This window comes from Protopterus annectens, chromosome 13.part0 (genome assembly GCF_019279795.1).
Source record: "Protopterus annectens isolate FY-2018-M chromosome 13.part0, PAN1.0, whole genome shotgun sequence".
Taxonomy (NCBI): Eukaryota; Metazoa; Chordata; order Ceratodontiformes; family Protopteridae; genus Protopterus; species Protopterus annectens.
Window position 1 is genome coordinate 521,639,614 of NC_056747.1, and position 23,873 is coordinate 521,663,486.

A 23,873-nucleotide genomic window follows, 5' to 3' on the forward strand; every position below is an offset into this window, starting at 1 on the left:
TAGTAGTTGACAGATTACTGTAAATCACTGGTACATTGTTTATGGGAATAAGGAACAAGCCATGCTCACTGAAATATGTCTGTGAATTCTGATGCCTGTAATGGTATACCAGTGATGGAGGAATCTTGTACACAGGTACATGGAACCCTATTCCATTAGTGCTAATTCATTTCATTATTTTAAGTATTTTATTTAAGTGCTTAGCTTCCTGGGTAGAATCTCTCTGTAGCAGTTAAACGCTTTTTTCCCCTGACAATCACATAATGATAGTACAGCTTATAGGTGTAACTGCCTTATTTGTTGCCCAGTACTGCTGCCCGACTGTAGTGCCCCTCAATACTAGTTTGAGGAGAGAGAAAAAAGGTCCCTTCTATGATCTGGTATACCACCTATCCTATGGAAAAGCACCATATCCTAACACCCTACACTCTTGTACAACATGAAAGCAAAAAAAAAAAGTTGCTTCTCCTATCTGGTGGGTGTTTCTTCATTCCTGAAGGAGCATTAGGTCCTAATACCCTCAAGGCCTGCTGTCTTTCATGTTTACTTTTTGAGGGAAAAAAAAGGATCTCCCAATTGTACCCCTTAACACATTCTTCCTGGGGTGGATGCCACCTTTCCCCACCCTATTTACACTTCTGGTATAGATGATGACAGCTCCTTCTGTGATTGTACATTTGCTACTGAGTAGAGCTGGAGTTTCTTTAGCCGGGCAGCATATGGCATATGTTTGAGTCCCTTGATCCTCTTGGTGAGGTACTTTTGGGGTCTTTCCATCATCAGTAAGACTAATAAGGAATGTGCAGTCATTAAGTACGCTATCGACACCTGTAACCTCATATGAACTGCAGAAGGATGGAATTTTGGGTACATTGTGGGTTCCTTTGAAGAGCACTCTTGTCTAACTTCAAAGGCTGAAGCAATACTAATTTCATGAACTTTAAGCATACCCTGACTTGGGAACGGGCTCAATTCACATCATTGTGTTAGAAACCCAAAACATTTGGAGAAACGAGAGAGAGAGGGAATAATTTGTGTCAGCAACACATTGTTTTAATTTCGGTGTTAGTGTCTCAATAAACTCATTCTTAGTGCTGTGAGATTAGAAGAGTGTGGGTTCTATTCCCACATCAGATACTTGGATTATTTTCCAGTACTGACACTGCAGTGCAGTGTAAGAGAGGTGCTGCACTCCTTGAGTATGCTGTCCTTTGGATAAGATGTAAACCAAGGGTCCTGTCTGCTTGACTGGTGGTAGCTCAGGATCCCACGCACTCATCAAAAAGGAGTAGGGTTTTCTTTATTTGCATTTTTCATTAGTTGTACTTTACATTATTGACACATTGATATTCATAAGATATGCATTGTCATTTATTTTCATTTTTTAAACCTTAATGTATAATATATGCAGAAGAAAAATTCAGTTTTAATCATTTCAAGAAAACGAAAACACATGCCATCAAAAACAAGCTGTAATTAAAGGGCAGATGGTTCATGCAGCAAGAATGAATATATCTTGTACTGATATTGTAGGTAAATGTCACATTTTGCAAGAAATGTTTTTAAAAGGACAATATCCCATTTATATGATTAATTCTGTTAGGGATAATGTAGAACATAAAAGAATAAGCATATATATTCATTGATAAAATATAATGAGAACTTACATGATCTATTGAGTGATGGTGTAGTTTGCCCTGTCAGTAACAGTGAAATAACTGGTATCAATAATGGAAATATGGTCACTGATGGGGGAAGCCTATTGATGCTAATTATACATCAACATTCATGATGACTTATTCTGTAGAGTGAATATATAAAAGATGTACAAAAGAACTGGTATATTATTAAAATCAGTTGGAATTGAGTACAAAGTTTGGGGATAGTCCACAAATTTATAGAAAGGGAAAATGTATAAAAAGTATATTGGAGAACAGTAACAAGCAAAACGCCTATAGTGAGAATTTTAAAATGTACCAATGTGGAAGTTTTTCAAATTGGAAATATATTTATGAATGTCAAACACTGGTAGTCAATAATATGATAAATATAAAGTGCAGATAGAATTGTAATACCACTTGGGTAGTATATATAGCCTTATGCCAACATTGTTCCACATATGTAGGAAAAACGGAGCATAGATTGAAAGTTAGAACATCGAACATATTCATGATATTCAAAGTAAAAAGTACTAGTGCTATATATAAACATATTTTAAATCCTACACATAGGTTTTTATTTGTCATTATAGAGAGAGACTGGACATCAACCCTAGAGGTGGTCCGTGTAAGATAAAATTAGAGTGTAAAGAATTATGGTGGCAGATTAAATTGAATGCTGTTGTACCACCAGGGCTTAATGATATTGCGTCTATAATGAGCTTGTTGAAACTTAAAGCATACTATAGGTAGGATCTAAATTATTGATAGTAGTTTTAAAATATAGAACAAAAATATATATTTTTTATTCCACACATTTTCTGTGTTTTTTTAAAATGGTATTTGTAATGACATATGTATTCTATTGGTTTGATTGGATGAAGTGATCACATGATTTCTTTACATGTATATACTTTGTAACATGGCTGGTTTGGGAATTCTGAAGAAGTCCATTGAATAAAGGATGAAAGCTCTAAGTGTTTGGCTGGTTCATCACTCATGCGTATTTTAGTTATCTTTTCTATAAACTCTAGACTACTACAAACAGTATTCTGATAAATTTTTCAATTTCCCATTTTTTTATTTGTATTTATTAAATAGAAAAATTCTCTATGGATAATACAACCATTGGTCACTTCTCATAGAAAATTATTAGGGGTGATAGTGGATGATGATCTTACATTTGACCTGCATTTGCAAAACTGCATAAGACAAACTTAACATATACCATCTATAAAATTATCCATCATCCATCTGCCTGTCCACCACTAAAAAACATTCTACCCAACTATGTTCCCAGTATGTCATTGTGATCCAGTGACTGAAAACTCCTGTCTACAAACCTATTGATTCTGCTTGGCATTGTCTGCACTTGTACAAAGTCGATAAGTCCTGGAACTCCTTACCTGTATCCATCAGGTCAATACCCTCCCATCTTTCAAAAACACTCTTAAAATCTCTCTCTGTTCTTGCTCAAAACTAGGATAAACTATATCCCTAAATGTGAACAAGTGCTTTTTCATTCATTATAAATCCTTACTCTCCCTTCTTCACTTCCCTACTTCTTTCAAATTCTCTTCGCTGACCTTCTCTCTAAATATACCATACGCTGTTTTTCCCTCACTTTATAGGTTCATAGGTTGGTACTAGGCTATCAGCCCTAGGGCCTATACAAGCCTAGCCATAACAATTCCCTGGATATTTCTTTCCACAATATTTACTTCCCTGGACCCCTGTCTAACAGGGCAACTGACGTGTCCCCGGGGTAAATTTCCTATCTCCCATCCAATCGTCAAGGTTCCTTTTGAAGAGGGCCAAGAAGGTGCTCTGCTTGACATGTATGGGCAGTCTATTCCAGAGTATGGGGAGTCTCTGGGTCAGAACCTATCCCTCCAGCATGTTTTGTTCATTGTAATGACAAGGTTTAGATCCCTGGAGTGTGTGGCTCTGAGGGATTGGGATTTCTTTAAGTGTAGCATGTCCAACAGCTCTGGGTTTGACATGGCCTTGTATGTTAAGCAGAGATCACCTGTGAGTAGACAATATGCCACAGAGTAGAGCTGGAGTTTTTTTAGTCAGCATAGGGCATCTGCTTTAGGCCTGTGATTCTTTTAGTGAGGTATTTCTGCGGCCTTACCAGCTGTTGCAGATGTCTTGAGGTACATACCAAATGGGGCTTTGTACTCTATAATGGGTCTAGTGAGGGATGAGTATTGTGGGACAATTACCTCCTTTTTTCTGGATGAAAAGCCCTTAGTGATGAGGTGTGCCACATAGAAAGATTTCCTGACTGTTGTGGCAATGTGGTTATTGCAGGTGAGACCACTGTCCCCAAGTCTCTCATCACACTTTCATTGTTTAGTGTACTGACACCGATGTGGTAATTCATGGGTACATGGTTTTTCCCAAAGGGGATAACTATATATTTCTTGACATTAAGCTTGAGCCCATGGCTCTGGCACCAAGCATCTGTTTGTTAGGCCCTTTTGTACAATATTTACATCAATTGGGGATTCAATAATGGCTCCCAGTTTGCAGTCATCTGTGAACTTTGTTAGCCAGAGTCCCTTAGTGTTGGCCTGTACTTCAGAGAAGTAAATGCCAAACAAGAGCGGTCCCAGGACTGAACCCTGAGGTACTCCACTTGTCTGGAGCTCGATTTGGAGTCGGCTACTTTTACAGTCTGGGTTCTATCAGTAAGCCAGTTGGCAACCCATTGAGTGATGTAGGGATTTATGCCCAGCTTAGTAAGTTTATCTATGAGTCCAGATTGGGGGATGGTGTCGAAGGCCTTGGCGAGGTCCATATAGGCAGTGTGGACCACCTTCCCCTCGTCCACAGCTCTGGAGACTGATTCAAAGAAGTCATCAGGTTCAGGAGACAAGATGGGCCCTTCACGAATCCAAACTGGGTGGGGTCCAGTGTTTGAAGGTCACCAATGTCTTTTTTTATAAGTTCCATGATGCGTTTCATGCCCTTGCTGATCAGGCTCGTCAGACTGATGGAACAGTAGTTCCCGGGATCCAAGGTGGATCCCCCCTTGCGGAATGAGATAACTGTAGCTGTGCGCATTCAGTGGGCATGAAGCCTGAGATGAGGCTATGATCAAACATAACACTTAGGTGAGGTGCCAGTTCATGTAGTTCACAGCCCGGGATGTCATCTGGTCCCATGGATGCTGTATTCTTAGCTTTGGAGAGTGCGGTTTCTACCTGTGTGGCCATGATTGCCAGAATTTGGCAATCTTTTGGTATTGAGATGGGCCCTTTCAGGGGTGAGAGGGGGGTGAAGTTGGCAATAAATCGATCTGCCAGGATATTGGTAATTTCCTTGGGATCAGTATATTTAATGCCATTCTGTTGTAGCTCAGAGCAGATCTGAGCATTGCCATTTAGATTCTTGACATAACTATAGAATGCCTTGTGGTTGTCTTTGGAATCTTTGGCAATTTTATTTTCGTAACTAACTTTAGAAGATTTTGAGAGATCTCAGCTTCTTACTGAGGCTGGTATGGGAGTTTTTTGCATCCTGGGATTTTCCTCTGTTCTGCAACACTTTCTTCTTTCTGTTGTATAGTTTGTTTATGGCAGGAGACCACCAGATTGGCTTCCTTTTTTTGAAGGAGAGCATCTTGGTTCTATTTGGGATGGCACAATTCATGCACGAGTGGATGTGCTCACACAGTGCCTTAGTGTAGGATTCAGCAGTCGAACTTTCAACTCCCATCTGCATGGGAGTCATGAAGTTTGTCACTTCTGACTTGAATAACATGAAGCTGGCTTTGGAGAAGTTTTTTTACAGAGGTTTCCTTACTGGGGGGTGGGGTGGGATGTGGATGTCAGGGGTGATTAGCTTATGGTCAGACCTGACCAATGAGGGGGTGACCACTGCTGTGGAGCATCAGTCTCCCATGTTGGTAATGACCAGGTTTAGGATATTAAAGCCCCTGGTGGGACAATGGATTAGTTGATCCAGGGCGTTGGAATTTATGAATTCCAGGAACCATTGGGAAAAGGTGTTGGTACCAAAATAGTTTTCCCAGTTAATGGCAGGGTAGTTGAAATCATCTAGTATTAGGGTGTTTGGTTGTATCTTAATATTTTCCAGTATGCTTAGAAAGGTGTAGTGAGAATCTTGGGGCATGGTGGGGGATCTGTAGCAAGCCACAATTTGGATTGCAGTATTACCTAGTGTTAGTTGCACCTGGAGAATTTCAGATGCATTGTGTTGGGCAACTAGCCTGGAGGTGTGAATATCCTTGGTGACCATGGACACGCCCCCTCCTTTAGTGTTTCGGTCTTGGTTTGGTGGCCGAAAAGTGTGGTAAGAGTTGTAGCCTGGTGCTGCAGGGGTGCTCTCTGGCACCTTGAACCAGGTCTCAGTTACTGCACAGATATCGATGTTCTCCATTTTTAGGAGTGCCTCGAGAGAGTGCATTTTGAGGTTTAGGCTTCTCGCATTGAGTAGCATTACCTTCAGATTTTGCATGCTTGTATCTGTTACAGTGGTGGTTTTGTCCTTTGAACCTTGCCTATAAAAGGCACTATAGGGATGGCAAGAGCTTTTGCCAGTAACCTGAATCCCAAGTGCGACAGGTGCAGGCCATCTATGGCAAAGCACCGTGGTTTGTCGATCATGTCATCCGAGGCAGGCAGATACTGGATCCCCTTTGAATAACACCAGAAGGTTAGCCAATTGTTGAAGTTAGTCATTTTGTCCTTGTACTGTGGTATCATTCTGGGCGAAGGTAGGATGCTACTCCGGGCTAGGGTCATACCTGCTTGGGCCACATGATCCGAGAGCTCTTCCATATCTCTTTTCATGTAGTCCAGGGAGGTACGTCTCAAGTCATTCACTCCAACATGGGCAATGAGAGAGTCGTATTTGTACTTGTGGAAGTGACTTGAGTGCATGCATTATGTGGCAGATCCTGGCACCCTACAGGGAGCTGACTGTAATTTTCTCCTTGTTCAGCCTGTTGAGTGAGACATCAGTGTGCCTGACTATAGAGTCAACAATGACTAAAGTGTTGGGTATGTTGTTTTGCCTTGGGGGCTGTTGTTGGGTGGTACACTGGTGGTGTGAGCTGTGTGTCACTTTGGTTGTGACTGGTGTTTGCGTTTTAGCTTCGGAGGTCCTTGTTGCTTGGGCAGGTTAATGTTAAGGGCCTCCGCATATGTGGGTTTAGTGTTGTGTGGGTGTTGATGGTGTGGGTTTTGAAGAGCTATGTATTGCTTGAGGTGTAGTGCAGGTGTTAACCTTCTCCTCTTGACTGTCTAGCACAATCTTGGCTGGAGAGAGCTTTGCTTCCAGTTTGGCTATGTAAGTGCATCTCTCGCAGGTTGTAGTGTTGGGTAGTAGGAGGAGAGGGTTGTCTGTGTACATGAGGCAGTTGCTGCATTGCCCCAGTATGCCCAGATTCACCAGGTGGACAGGAGAAATCACCAGAAGCTGACCCTTGGACATGCCTGTTTAGGTGCTTTTTTTGTAAAGTACAAGAGCTATTTTCCCTTGCCTTTGCAAGGTACTTTGCAATTCTAGGCTGTTTGGTGCCTACGATTAATTTCTCCTTATTAACAAGGAGAGTTGAGTGCTTGTATCAGTTTAAGGCTTCCTAGTGCTTTGTTCTAGAGCAAGTGCTAGTCACAGGGGTTCAAATTTTAGTGCTACTACTGAGAAACCAGCTAGTTCTAAGGGAAAATTTGAAGAGCAGACTTTCTGGCACCTGGAATAGTTTAACAATAGCCCCGTGGTGCTGCATGATGCAAAAAATGTGCAAACACATGCATTTTTAAACCAGAAAGTTGAAAGGGATAGAAATCAGCCCAAAATGACTAATAAATTTACAATTTCAGAGCTGGAAACCACTCCTCTAGTGTTAGATAAAACTTTAGTACCATAATGTTTTCGCAATCCCCAGTGCAATAGTCTTGGCACATTATTATGCATTTCAGTATACAGTCCTTCTGCCATTACTATGTCACAACCAGCAACAAGATGTGTGACTGTTTCCAATTCTGTTTTACAAAACCTACATTTGTCTGTTTCCCCCATATGTTCAATGGAATTTGTAAATCAACTTGTACGTAGCCCACTATCTTTAGCTGCCAATATTAACCTTTCATCTTTTGGTTTGAATTCGCCTCTCCTTAACCATTTCTGAGTTCGATCCTGATCAACATGGAGTTCTTCCAGAAGTTTTCTATACTTGCAACTATATTTATGCATTTTCCACATTTCTTGCCTTCTCATCTGATCTTTCACCTTGTATTCTTTATTTTGTTTTTTTGGCACATTTAGTTGCTGATGTTTATCTACTTGTTTGATTTCCATTCCTGCTTGAGACTGATATGATTCTGCTAGACTAAGAACAGAAGTCAACTTAGATTTATTCTCATGTTTCAAAACATTCACTACATTTGGGTCTTGTGAGGTTAGCAGATGTGTGCAATCTATACATGTAATAAATTTCAAGGAGACCATACCTCCTCTATGGCAGGGAACTTATAATCTTGGTATGCACTGATTTTTATACATCATTTGGTGAGCATGAAACATCTTTTTTATAAATCATTTGGTGAGCATGAAGCATTATTCTTGTTTTCCTGCCTAATCTATCCAACACGTTTTGGGGCCAGTCAGTCACTCCAAAACTGTAAGTTAGAACAAGAAGAGCAAATTGGTTTATAGCTTGGATTTTGTTCCTAGATGTCAGTGCTGTTTTTGGGATTAATTTAAGTCTTCTAAAATGTTTCTTACTAAGTTTTATTCACATTTGTTCGTTTTATTGTTGATCCTTCAATTCCCAAATATTTATACACTCCCTCTTGCTCAAATTCTTTTATATCACACTCTTGTCCCAAACTGATGTTTTCTTGGTGCTGCAATTTTCCTGCTTTAACGATTGCTTTTGCACATTTATCAAGATCAAATGACATTCTTATATCATTTGAAAATGTTTTGACTACTTGCAGTTGTGCTTTCAGTTCCTCGTCTGAGCTATCATCGACAGAGAAGATGCACGGTCTTTACACTTGTTTTCTAGGAGCCAAATTATGGCCATGGCCTAATCTATTAAGACAGCTTAAAAGGTTAAGGGCAAGACAGAATAGCAGCAGTGACAGAGAGTCACCCTGGAATATCCCCCTTTGAATTTTTATCCCTGGAATAATAATTTGTCCTTTCTCTTGGCTTAATTGCAAAGTGGTTTGCCACTGTTTCATGTTCAGTGTAATATAGCTGATCAGTGTCGAATCTATGTTATACATTTTAAGTACTCTTTTACCCACAAATGTGGGATACTATCAAATGCTTTTTTGTAGTCAATCCATGCCATAGTTAGATTCTTCCCCTTTTTACAGTTCTCCATTATGACTTTATTTAGCAACAGATGATCCTTTGTTCCATAGGACTTTTTGTTGTTACCCTTTTGTTATATTGCCATGATTGAATTTTCTTCTAAATGACTATAAACTCTGTTGGCATCAATTTCGGTATATAGTTTATACGTCATTGGAAGGCAAGTTATATAATTATTATTATATAAGGTCTATAATTTTTAGGCTAACTTGCAGGTTCAGTCTTAAGTAGGAGCATTGTTTTTCCTGTTAAGAAGGTTGGTGTCTGCTCGGGGTGTGCATATAAATAGTTCTTACTTGTAGCTAAATCTTTGTGCAAAGATGTTAATACTTTTAGCCATAAGTTCAGTACTGCATCTGGGCCTGGGGTTTTCCATTTGGAGGCTTTTCTTAACTTTATCTCAATCTCTCTCTGGCTGCTACCTCATCCCATTTCATATACTGTACCTTTGTACTTCCTATTCTTTCTTTTACTTCTATCCATTTAGCATCTTTATGTTCCACAGGATCTTCATAGATATGTTTCCAAAATATATCTATTTCTTTTTTTTTGTGGTCTTTCAGTTCCTTTTGCCTTGTTTCCCAATTCTCTGTTGATCTTTTTGGGTTATCAATCAATTGCTTATTTGGTAGTTTGCCTTTATATTTATCTGTGTATCTTCTAAGTTTTTCTACCTGTGCTGAGATGTTTATTTGCAATAGTGCAAGACAGATCTGATCCATTATAATACTGTACATTGCTTTTATCATGTCTATCTTTGAGTGTTTTTGTTGATCTGTTCCCTCTTCTATAATCTTCTAACAGTGACACTTCTTGTCTTAATTGCTTTATAGTTTTCTTTCTCTATTCAGTACTTCCATGATGGTATTCGATTTCCCCACTTCCTTTGCCTTACTACCCGGTGTTCTTGTGGTAGACTTTTATCCATTATTAATTCAGCTGCACAGTAATGTATCCTGGTTACGTCTGTTATATTGCATGGATCTCTATAGACTGCCTTCATTACTGTGTTCATTTGTTTTATCAAGCTTCAGACTTTTTGGGTTTTATTCACCTTCTGCAATCTATTGATTTCATTGATCTTAATATGCCTTTCTTTAAAATCAAGCAATTCTTCTCTTAGCTCATTTTCTTCTGAACTAAGGGCGTATTTTTTGTTCTCCATTTCTTGTGGGCATTCCATAGGGAGTTCTATAGTATCTTCCTGTGGCACATTCTCCTCACTTTCATCCTGTGTCATTTGTTGCTCTGTCATATGGGAACTCAATGGTTTATCACTCCTCAACATTGACTGTGTCCAAGTTGCCACCATTTCCTGTCCCTTCCCTTGCTGTCCAGCTTCAAATCAACATTTATACTGTTTTCCTGTGGAAGGTTCCAAAATATCTTCATATGGCAACTGCACAGTTACTTCCCATTCCACTGATTTCTCCTTAATTTGGATGTTTGTGCTCTATCCTGCTGTGGTGCTTTCTGAGTTAGATTTTCTACACTGAATCTTTCATGTCACAGGTACTCCATAACCTCAGTTGCTGTTTCTTTAACTTCATTACTAATCGTCTTTTCTACTTTTTCTCTGTCTTATTGTTTTGTATTGTAAAGTTTTCCATGTCCAGATTCCTTTGCCTGTATTTCTCTTCCAATATATTTGGTGCTGCTCTTTTTGTATTGATTAATTGGTTCCCTATTAGAAGACCGAAGACGCATTCTTTCGAATGCGTCTTGGTTGAACTCAAAAGCCTGAAATGGCAAAATATCATAGCGGCTTTTAAGCAAATTCTTTTCCTGGGAAAGAATTCGCTTGGCCACTTCATTACTTTAATGTAATGATTAAAGTGTGTGGGTTATTTTTGTTGGAAAAAAATCGCTGTTCTGACAGTTCGAAATTGTAAGCTTTCGCTTACATAGGGTCGATTAATCACTGTTCGCTTTTTTAAGCGCTTGGTGATCTAATATAGACCCGATTAAGTATGCTTCCTCATTTGCATAAATATTACATCTTTCTTTCCCATGTCCATATTTCTTCAGATGTCTCCTGATCTTCCTGTTTCTTCTTACTCTGGGAACTCGTTCCATCATGCTGTGATGTAACCTGTGTTAGACCTTCTACACCAAATCCTTCACTTCGCAGGCATTCCATAACTTCAGCTTCTGTTTTCTAACTTCTACTTTACTAATCTTTTCTACATTTTTTCTTTGTGATATATTTTTTTTTTATTGTGAAATTTTCCATATCTAGATGCCTTTGCCTGTATTTCTCTTCAGATATCTTTGGGACTGCCTTTTTTGTACTGATTAATTTAGCTTTCGATTTTGCATAAATATTGCACCATATCAAATCTCTTTCCCCATGTCCATATTTCTTTTTTATACTTTTCAAAAATCTCTAAGTTGTGTTGTCTATATTTTTGCACTTCCTCGGATGCTTCTTTTTCCAAACAGGTCAAAGTTTCTTGGTCTGTATAATGTTTTTCACAAACCTGTTGTATGAACACTATTTTTTTTTAAATTTGAGGCTTCTGACAGTTTTTCTTGTGGAAGTATTTTTCTTTCCTCTAACTTCTCTCTGTCTTTTTGTATATCCTGTACTGGAAATTCTGGGCTTTTTTGCATAATAGTAGCAATGCATAATTTCTTTCTTATCCTCAGTAGTCCACTCTGTCTTTATGGCTCTTCTTTGGCCTATCAGTTTTTTGTGATTTTTGTGGACTGCTACTTCTACAACGTTGGGTGTCCTACTCTTCGGCCTGGCCTAGCCCCATTGTAGGAATGTTTCTGTATTTTGAGGATTCTATATTGTCATTTTTTTCAGTGCTGGCACAGTGTGCCTACAAGGATTGGGCACTTTTTTATCCTGGGTCTTGTGCACTCTGATATTTTTTTATTTTTGACCTACTTCTGTCCATAATATATACTATATAAAGTACAGTCTATATATCAGTGTTGTCTTGGTGAGATTTTGTGAAAAACAGATTCCACCTTGTCAAGGTACTCGCCAAGACTTGAGGATGGATTCAATTTCAGCAATACTACTCTCATTTCCTTGCTGACTTCTCTCCATTCAGACCCCATATTGCAATTCATTTTGTATTAAACTGACTAACTTTTAATTTCACTACAAACTGTCTACAATTTCTCTAAATATTAAATTATTGTCATATAACTTGTATCTGTTCTTAACCAATGTTTTTATATTATTTCTAAATTGGTTCCACAATTGGTTTAGTGCCTTTTTTAGGCAAGGTTCAAGTGACAAATTCACCACCGTAACCGGTACAAGCAAGCAAAAACTAAGGGTAATGCTACTCAATGCTAGAAGTCTAAACCGCAAAATGCAGTGACTCGAGGCACTCCTTAAAATGGAGAACATCGACATCTGTGCAGTGACAGAGACCTGGTTCAAAGCTCCAGAGAGCACCCCTGCATTACCAGGCTATAATTCATGCCACATCTTTCGGTCACCTAACCCGGAATGAACCACTAAAGGTGGAGGTGTGTCCATATTCATTAAGGATATCCACACCTCCAGGCTAGTTGCACAGCATAATGCATCTGAGATTATCCAAGTGCAACTAACTCTGGGCAAGACCGCAGTCCAAATTGTAGCTTGCTACAGAACACCCCACCGTGCCCCAGGATTCCCACTCCTCATTTCTTGATGCACTGGAAAGTATTAGGGTGCAACCCAACACCCTAATAATGGGCAATTTCAACTACCCCACCATTAACTGGGAAAACTACTCATGTACCAACTCTTTTGCTCAAAGTTTCCTGGAATTCATAAATTCCAATGCCTTGGATCAACTTATTCACACCCCCACCAGGGGCAGCAATATCCTAGACCTGGTCATTACCAATATGGGCAACCGGTGTTCCACACCAGAGGTCAATTCTTCGTTGGTCAGATCCGACCACAAGCTAATCACCCTAGACATTCACATCCTGCCCCCAAATAGGGAAACCACCGTAAAAAACTTCTCCAAAGCCAACTTCACACTTCTTAAGACAGAAGTGGCAAACTTCATGACACCCATGCAGACGGACAGTAGAGGTACGACTGCTGAATCCTACACAAATGCACTTTATAAGCACTTACACGAGTGCATGGATCATGCTATCCCTAATAGAACCAAGATGCTATCCTCCAAAAAAAGGAAGCCAATCTGGTGGTCCTCTGCCATAAACAAACTCTACAACAGAGGAAAGAAACTATTGCAAAAAAGAGTAAAATCCCACGATTGGAGGAACTCCCTGGTCAGCCTCAGTAAGAAGCAGAGATCCCTCATAAAATCCTCTAAAGCTAGTTATGAAAACAAAATTGCCACTGACTCTAAAGACAACCACAAAGCATTCTATAGCTATGTCAAGAATCTCAATGGCAACACTCAGATCTGCTCTGAGTTACAGCACAATGGCACTAAATATACAGAACCAACTGGTATTGCCAACATCCTGGCAGATAGGTTCAGTGCTAACTTTACCCCCCTCTCACCTCCTAGAGGGCCAATCTCTATACCGGAAGAATGCAAAGTTCCTGTAATCACACCTGCACAGGTAAAAAACACACACTCCAAAGCCAAGAACAACAGCATCCATGGGACCTGACAATATCCCAGGCTGCGTTCTACACAAACTACAGAATGAACTGGCACCCTACCCAAGTGCCATGTTCAATCAAAGCCTCACCTCAGGCTTTGTGCCCACTGAATGGCGCACCGCAATTGTTATCCCACTCCAGAAAGGGGGAGCCACGACGGACCCCGGGAACTACCACCCCATTAGCCTGACAAGCCTGGTCTGCAAGGCCATGGAACGTATCCTGGAACTCATGAACAAAAGACATTGGTAATCTCCAAACTCTGGACCCAACCCAGTTCGGAATTGTAAAAGAGATCATGTCTCCTAAACCTGATTGACTGTGAAGCAGTCACCAAAGCCATAGATGAGGGTATAGAGATAAGGTGGTTCACACACCTTATCTAGATCTTGCCAAGGCTTTCGACACCATCCCCCGCTCTCACATTATAGATAAGCTCACTAAACTTGGTATAAATCCCTATGTCACAAGATGGGTTGCCAACTGGCTCACGGACAGAACCCACACTGTGAAAGTAGCAGACTCCAAATCCGTCTTCAGACCAGTGACAAGTGGAGTACCACAGGGTTCAGTCCTGGGTCCTCTTTTGTTTGGTATCTACTTCTCTGAAGTATAGGGTAACGCAGAAGGTCTTTGGCTAGCAAAGTTTGCAGATGACTGCAAACTAGGAGCCATAATCGAAACTCCTAATGATGTGGACATACTACAAAAGGGCCTCACTGAGACAGATGCCTGGTGTCAAAGCCATGACCTGAATCTCAATGCCAAAAAGTGTATCATCAACCCCCCCCCCCCTGGTAAAAACTCTGTACCCATGAACTACCACATAGCTGGTATTCTACTTAATGCCGAAAATGTGATAGACCTTTGGACACAGGTGGACAGTAGTCTCTCCTTTGATAATCACATCACCACAGTGGTCAGGAAATCCTTCTTTGTGGCTCACCTCATCACAAAAGGTTTCTCATCCAGAAAAAGAGGTCATTGTTCCCCTCCACTCATCACTCATTAGACCCATTATTGAGTACAACGCCCCTTTTGGTATGTACCGCACAAGACATCTACAATAACTGGAAAGGCCAGAGAAATACCTCACAAAGAGGATTACTGGCCTCAAACAGATGCCCTACGCAGACAGTCTCAAAAAAACTCCAGCTTTACTCCCATCACATATCGCCTACTCAGAGACGATCTCTGCGTAACATACAAAGCTATGTCAATCCCAGAGCTGTTGGACATGCTCCACTTAAAGAAATCCCAATCCCTCCGAGCTACACGCTCTAGGGACCTAAACTTTGTCACCACAATAAACAGAACATGCTGGAGGGATAGATTCCTGTCCCAGAGACTTCCCATACTCTGGAACAGACTACCTATCTATGTCAAACAGAGCTCCTCATTAGCACTCTTCAAGAAAAATCTTGATTGGATGGGAAATAGGAAATTCACCCCAGGGATCACGTCTGTGGCTCTACTTGACAGGGGCACAGGTAAATAATTTTGTTGGGTGGCGAAAGCCAAGGTACATTTTTGGTTAGGCTTATATAGCCTAGTACCTATCTATGAACCTATTCCATGGTGCAAATCAGCTTTCTCCACATCATGCATACATTTTTCAAGTAAAGTAGAAGTTTCAAAAGTAACGTCACAAAAGTCTTATTTTCCTAAGTGTATTAATGTTCTTGCATCCTGTTCTTCAAACCCCAAAGGTAAAATAATGCTGTCCATAACTTCATGCCTGTTAATGTCACTGACCTTCATTGTGATTCTTATCAGTGGTCTGGTCTTCTGGTATTGTCTTGAAGCAATCTTTGTGCTGTTATGGCATCCATACCCTCGCACTAAAATTGTTACACAACTGCTACTCCAGCAGAAATTTTGCAGTAAGATGGGGTCTTGATCTTTCCACAGACTTTATAACATAACCAATAAATACTTCAGGTTTCAATATTTGGCCTGTTATTATCCAGCCTGCATGTCAGCTATATGTCAAATCATATTTTCAGCCCTTACATTGTACAGTATGCAAATGGCACTGCTCTGTACTCTGCCAGAATTCATTGTGCATTTGAAAAATAACTTGAGTCCAGCATCTTAATGTTGAGAAAGTGACTTTAGACACTCACTATTATTAAATGCTTATAAAGGCAACTCTCCAGTTTCCTGATACCTACAATAAGACCACTCATCCCTTAAGTGCCAAATTAAGAGTCTGACAGCATGATCCTACACAAATTCAGATGTTTAGGTGCCCTTGACAATACTGTCTTCTAGGAGATCAAAGAAGTGCCACCGTCAAACAGTGCAATGTGATGCTAGGCAGTGTCTATAGAAATAGACACACTTTTTACCCATAGTTCATGAGCTAAACTAGTGAGCATATAATTTATACAGGTATTTCAGCAACCTTACCCATTAAACTTGACTAAATCTACCACAAAACAGCAGAATTCATTCTAGGAGATGCACCAGAAACTTGCCATTGTACCTTCCAATTTGTAATAACTTCAGAACTGTACCAAAGTAATTTAGTGCCCTGTGCGGCTCCCCAATCCAGTAACTCCTCAATTCAAAGTTGAGGTGCAAAAAAAAAAATCTCAGTTGAAGACCAAAAACAAGCTTGTCTAGTTATTACAACACACATTTCTTCAGTTGTGACCATAAGTGCGGTATCTGCATTCAATGTTGCAGTTGTGGTATCCTCAGTTTCATAAATCAATACCAGTACTGCAGTACCACACCATCAGACCCTACTGATTGCACCCCTACCAGCTTGTGCCAGGGACAAGGTGCACCCTTCACCCCGTCTTAGTTACAACTCTAACTAAATAGGCAGTATAATTTAAAGCTAAACTACTTTATTGCTTAAGTACAACACACAAATTCCTCTGTCATGATGTAACTTAACCTAACCTTCAAATTGCCAATATCACCCCTCAAGAAACTGAAGATCGTACAATAACATACATCATAACATAAACTACAAATAAAAATCTCTAGAATCTGAAATGAATGGCAATGCACCATTTAAAAATTGTGCAAGACATGTTTGGAGTAAACTTTTTTCCACTCTCACTAATATTGCAAACATCTTAGCTTTCAGAAAATAGTTATGCAACTATTTCATAAAGCTTATGTACATGTTCTTACTAAACAGATATTACTTTTAGTCATCTACTCTTTCTTGCATAAGTTATTAAGCAGAAAACAGTCGTCACCAAACTGTAGACATTTATATATTTAAGCCTCATTAGACCAACATTCTAGAAGATGACTGTACTATCAGGTTATCTGATAACTCACTGTTGTACATATACAACTGATTTATACCTCTATATTAATAAAACTCTTAATATATAAACATCTTAAATTTTCACTGCACTGCATTATCTAACTACTGGTTCTACACTGTATTTCAGATTTTACTTACTTTCATGATTTTTCAGACTACTACATGTATTGTGCAAGGAGATTTCTATCTGGGCCCCCAATGGAAATGGGCCACAAACCCAGCTAGACAACATGGTAATAACGTAAGTATGTAATAACACAGACATATTTGCAAGTGCTCATGGAGGTGCAGATGCAGCATGGGTTGCCCACAACACAGCACAGATGTGTACCTGTATGCACACACCAACTGACTTCTGGATCTTATTACTGCTCGTAACTGTACTTTGGTTATGGGTTCTTTCATAAAATATCATTGACTAAGATATAGTTGTCAGTGTACACAGTTTAGTAGTGTACAGTATCATCTACATGTCTCATACTCATTCAAGAGGTATTCTTAACCAGAAAACAGGAACACAGAATTGTAGGAAAGGCACATCTGTCATTGACTGTTAAGGCCCAAATGAGCGCAATGTGTGTGCAACAAGACAGCCATTTTGTGCAATACATATATGCTTCAAACTGCTGGAGGAGACTCGACCTAAAACCATTAAAGAATGGCTACATATAAGGAAAGGTCTGAGTATTGCAGGGACATGTTAAATGGCCCTCTGTTCCCTTGTTGGGTAGACATGAGATGTAACATTTTGTTGGGCTCCCAACTGGACAAATATCACTAAGGCCAGAGTGGTTTACACTGGTATTCTGATGCCTGCGCTCTGTTGTCAAAATGATGTCCATCCATGTCTGCCACCAGCTAGAAAGGCTGCCACAACTAAAGAATGACTTTCAGTACATGCCTTTAGTAAGCATCTGTAATATTAAGAGAAAAACTCTATTAGCTCTGTTAGTGTGCTTATCAGTATTACTTTGCATTTCACATCCTTAAGCCTTTGCAAGAAGCAGTGCATCTTTAAGAAACATAAACATTGTTTAAGGAGCATCTCCCGTAAGTACTGTCTGCATGCACAACTATTAGGTACAGCATGTGCTGTATTGAGAACAATGCTATAGATTTTGGATGCTTTCATTGGGTAAACTGTGCAATGTCATCCCTGAGTGCATCATGGGATGTGACAGGTGCAATGCCATAGGCCTTTATACTGTGCCAGTATGTAAAATTCAATGTTGTTCTATAGTACATTGTGGGTATTTCACTCATAGTACTATATAATGACCTGTGTGTGTGTGTGTGTGTGTGTGTGTGTGTGTGTGTGTAAGCTGCATGGAATCTTTACTTTGTAACAGCTGATATGCGATATTGCATTATAAGCCCCCTAGGCTACACTTTTATACTGCAGCACTAGTAGACTTTTTTGGTTCAGCAGTGGTTACTGTTATGTATGTTATCCGCCACATGTGATACCTCCAGCAGTAGATGTGTGTTTTGGGTCTATATTACGTCAAACTCACAGGAGTCCGAACATTGTAATATCGAACCCAAATGTTCGAAAAATGGAAATAGCGAAGCCACGGAACGCCGATCCCCCCAGGGATAAAAATCAGTGGGCCGTTTTCGCGGCTTTACTATTTCCTCCACTGTGGTGCGATCTCGGAGTTGGTATATGTAAGTAGGGGGTGTGGGGGGCACAGCCCCCTACATTAGTTTAGTTTAAAGTGTACTTGTTTTTTTGGGGTTTTTTTGTATCGGAACAGTGAATTTTTTTTTTTTTTTTTTTTTTTTTTCCTCTTGGGGAAAAAAATTGCTCTTCTGTGTTTTCATACTTTCTGGGTTTCGAACTTTACAGTTTGATATTACATTGTTCAAACTCCTGTAAGTTCGATGATGTAATATACACCCGTGTGTTTTCACAACCGAGATGCATATCTGCATATAAGTAACTTTTATATCCCCTTCTGTGCATTATGTTCCTTTGAGTGTACATCTGAATAGGCATTTTCATGTGTTCACAGATCATGTACCTATCACTGCTGGTAGAACTCTGCCTAGCTTAATTTCATGCAAGCCATATTTCATGCTACTTATTACTCACACACACACACACACACACACACACACACACACACACACACACACACACACACACACACACACACTGCACTCTGTCTGCTTTTGTCTACACTGTAGCACCTTAGCGTGTGTAATGTGCACCTTCATATGCCAGTGTCCTACAATGTGAATATGTGTATGAGGCATTGTATCTAGTGTATACTGCAACTGCTTGCAACTTTTTATCATAGACTAGTATTTGTTATTTAAGTTGTTCTTGTGCTTATATATTTTGAGACCATCGGGAAGAGGAACATGAGCACAGGAGGAAAGGAAGACTGCCGAAGGTTGTAGTGGTCATTTGGTTAGAGAAAGAGAAAGTCATTAAGTGGCCAGTGCAGCCTTGGATTTGGGCATATAACACAGATGGGGATAGAAGATCTGTGGATTGGAAGGCCTTAATGAACAGACAAACCAAGGAATGCATTTGTGTGTAGGATTACCTTCCCTGTCCTCCTTTCAGGAATCTTGTATGACAGTTGCCTCTTCCTCCTCCTCAGGTGATGTGCTGACAGATCTTCAGGCCAGTTTTGCCTTCCGCTGTGCATGCTCCACCCCTGTCCCCTCCTCCTCCTCACTTAGATGATGCACTAGAAAACTGTGCTTAAGGCGCATGTCAGGTCATATGGGACTGCATGCTAAGTTGAAGGTGATGCATAATCCTTATTTTCCTGAGCCAAAGTAGGACATGGCTCTGATGTGATACAGCCATGAGAAGACCAAGAATGGGGACTTCAGTATAGTTCTAAGCAGGATGTATAAATTGTTTTTACTGTTTAAACATGGGTTGCTTATTTTTACTGTTACATTGGTTCTGATGTATTTATTGGTCCTTTTCTATGCTTTTGTCTGCCTGTGTTATGTGAGTTTTATTAATATGTTTGTTGTTTTTGGTATGTTTGCTTCTGTTGTAAAAATGCTATGTTCATGTGTTTTCTGTCTTTGTTTTTCACTTCATATCCATATGTACACTTCTTTGCTGAAAGTAAGTTAGGTGCGACTTTCCTATAGGATTTCCTCTTTTTTTCCTTTAAACACTGTATGCTACAGTGACAAGTCTGGAACCTTGCATCACTGCACTTCTGTTGTCAGTGTGCAACTTTCCTTGATTTATCTTTGGGCTAAAGTGGTGACTAACACTGGACTCCGCCTACCCTCACTACAAATTCCTTGTAGCTGTTGCTATTGTTTCAGCTACTTTTGTGTTGTATTAACATGACTGCTGTCTTTAATTGCTGTTATCTCTATGTTGTGCAGATTGTTAACATGCTGTGGATTTGCTGTGCTGAATGTACTGCACTTTGCAGTTTGTGCATAAAGAAGCATATCATGCAGTTCACATTTGGTTTTGTCTGTTACTGTGTGCATTGCTCTTTGAGCTGCACTTCCTTACACCTTTAGATCAGCACACTGCTACCTTTGCTATGTACATAGAGTGCAAGATTTTATACATGTTTAGACATCTTGACTTCCCTTTAGCTTTAAGAAACTGTTTCAGATCTCATCTAGACAGTTTCCATTGAAGTACTTTGCAGCCAAAATGCAATTTTCTTGAAGATGAAGCAGTAGAAACCAGCAAATAGCTCAGGATCCTAAAATGCCCCTTCCCCCCAAAAAAAATGCTATATTGAGGCATTTTTCATCCTTTGTACTGCATATTTCTTATTCGCTGGAATGCTCATCCTTAGGAGTTCTGCATTGTTACCAGTAGCTGGAGATATCCTACTTAGATGAACAGGTACAGAAATGTTCCCTTCAGTGGGGTGCATGCAGTACTGTTCCATTTCATACTCCTGCTGTTCTTTTCCCATACAAGAGACCCAGTAAAACTGTCTATCAGTTTGTAAATATGTTCATGCACTTCAGCAAAATGAACTGATAGTCTCTCCCTAGGGATCAGTGAGGGAAAAGTTTCTGTTCAAGATGTTTGTGTGTGGTTTCGGCTTTTCCCGGTTAGGGGTTGCCACAGCGGAACTCCGGTCCGCTAATGATTGGCAGTAGAGTTTTATGTGCTGGCTTGCCGGGCCTAACGCACAACCTTCAACAACGGAACACCCATTCACGCATGTCGTCACACAGTAGACACTCTGAGAATCGAACAGGCAATGTCTAACTGTGAGGTGACAACGCTACCGCAGCACCACCACCGCAGTCTGTTCAAGATGTTTGTGATAAGTGAAATAAGACTTCTACAGCCCTATTCTAAATCTAGAAAATTAACCAGCTTTGGCAAGATCAGAAATTTCAAAATGGTAATACCCTGTTATCCTGCAAAAGGCTTAGATAATTACATTGCATGTAGAATGTGCCTGTTTATACTTGTATTAAAACATCTTTCTTACAAAGAATGCAGCTTTTTATGTGACCTCTTAGTAAAAACATATTTTGTTGGGGGAGTTGAGGTATTGTGTGTAGGGGGGATGGGTAACTTCCCCTTTAAAAACATTACATTGATATTTTTATTTTAGCACTGAAAGCTGTTCAAGTTTTTATACATTTTTTCAGTTTCTCACATGTATATAATCTTTTAGGCTACAAGTTCCTCTTCTGTGGGAATAGTGTTTCAGCTGGCATTTCGAGTTCATGCGACAGGCATCAATATTATGTCATGTACACGACTCCACCAACTACCAGGGGCAACTTAATATCTCTTTTGGGGTATTTTGGAACATGGAAACAGAGAGGTTTAAAGGAGTACAATGTCATCATTTATTTTTTTTTTTTTGCTATAAAGTAATTTGCATTTAAATGTTTAGGATTTAAGAAATGACCAACACCCAAGTTCACTGTATCCACAAGTAAGACGCCATGTTGAAGGAGGCTAAGATACAAATTGAGGAGCTATTCAGTGTTGTCCTTTGAATGACATCAGCTGCCCTCATAGAAGAAAAGCGGTGATCCATACTGAGGCTGTGTTGTACCTTTACTCCCCACCCTTTGTATGATACATTACAGAGAAGCTGATTCCCCTGATGTGAGGTGAATACACACAGCAGCTCAATGTTGCACTGATCTGTTGTATACTAGGCACTTCAGTTGCCCTCAGAAAGAAGTAAGGCTGCACAGTGCTACTGTATGATGCTAGCCCATCCTCCATCCATTAAGTAGCAAATTGCTGTGCACTGCTGATTTATCATGCAGACAGTATGATTCATTGAGGGGGAGTGATAGTTCCACAGGGTGTAAGTGTCTCCAGAGACACAGTTAAGCAGTTAAACAGTCACATGGCTTGGAGGGAATATGAGGACAGCGACAAATGATGTAGTAGCACAACACTGCCTTCTGCATTTGCAGTTTGTTTCACAGCTGTGCTTCTGATGCGTGTTATGTTCCTAGAATCCAGCACAGCTGTGGCACGAGCCTAGTACTTGCACTAGCAGTTTATAGTAAAAATAGCAGCTTCCCCTGTCATAGGCTTGTCATAGCAACTCATTTTCCTTACATGAAGAAATGCTAAGAACTCAAGTTTTCACAATTTCTGTGGATTGATCATGCTGAGTTGTCATAGAGGACTTTCATTAAAATTCTGAAGGCTCATGCTCTTCCCATTGTCTGAGTCTGACAACTGTATCCTGAAGAAATTAACCATACAACATTTTAAAGAAATGGTGTCCAATGAAGCCTTGTATGATCTGCTATCAAAAATGTGCCTGTATAATACATCTTTAAGCATTTTAAATTTTATCTTGTACAGCTGAAACCGTAGTTATTTGTTTTATGACTTAAACCAGTTCTAAACATTATTGATTTTAAGCACCATCTTTAAACCTGTGCACATGTAGAGATGGCACTTTGGAAAGGTCCTAATGAATTTTAGGGGTGAGGTGTTGCATGACAGGGAAGGTTGTAGGCGGCCTCCTTTTCTAGCTCTGATAGCTGCATATTAAGTTAACAGTTGTGACTCAAATATATGCAATGGTCTACACTGGAGCAGAACTTCAAATGCATGAACGAAATTAACATATCTAGGTAATTTAATTAAAAATGTAGTTAACATACAATTATAAAAATGCTACTATCCATAGCCAAACAAATGGAAACCTCATTACCTGCAAAACTGACCTGAAGCTAACAACCTAAATTTAGTAATTCTGAAAGTATAACCTGAGACTGCAATGCACTAGCACAAATCTGTAAATAATCCTAAATATACTGCTTGAAAATACCACTTATATGAAATAAGTTAGAAAAATGAACACAAGTACAATTGAAAGTATTGGGGTTAGCCAGTTCATAAAAACCTTAGGAAATTTTGTAAAGTCCTATTCAGTAGACAACATCTGCAGTTAATGCATCCCACTGCAATTTATGGGAAGCTAATTCAAACAAAGATGTTTGTGTTTTGTGTGATAAGTGAAATACCTTGTACTATAGGATTAAGTAACTTGATTTGTGGTTTCACTATTCGTATGAACCTTATTTCGTAAACAAACATGCAAGATATTGCATGTATCACACATCTTACAATGAAACGCTGACAGACTGCACATGTGAGTACAGACACTGGTATGTATGCTACAGTTAGGGTTCAGCATCATCTCTCTTAAATGTGTAGCTTTTAACATTTAATAAATTACTTCATTACTTGATTAATTAGTGTATAAAACAGTAAATATTGAAAGATAAAGCAGTGTGCATTTCAGGTTGATTAGATTGTATCAAAATTATTAGATGTTAGAGTTTAACAAACACCATGGTACACATGCAGGATCTTATGAAATGTGTTTGCTTATGTATATATTTCAAACAACAAGTGAAGCTGATAAAGGAATGTGCTGCATCTGCTGAGGTCCAAAGATGTGCTTTTTGAAACCTGCAAAAAGAATATGGTAAGTTAAATGTTGCACCTTTTTCC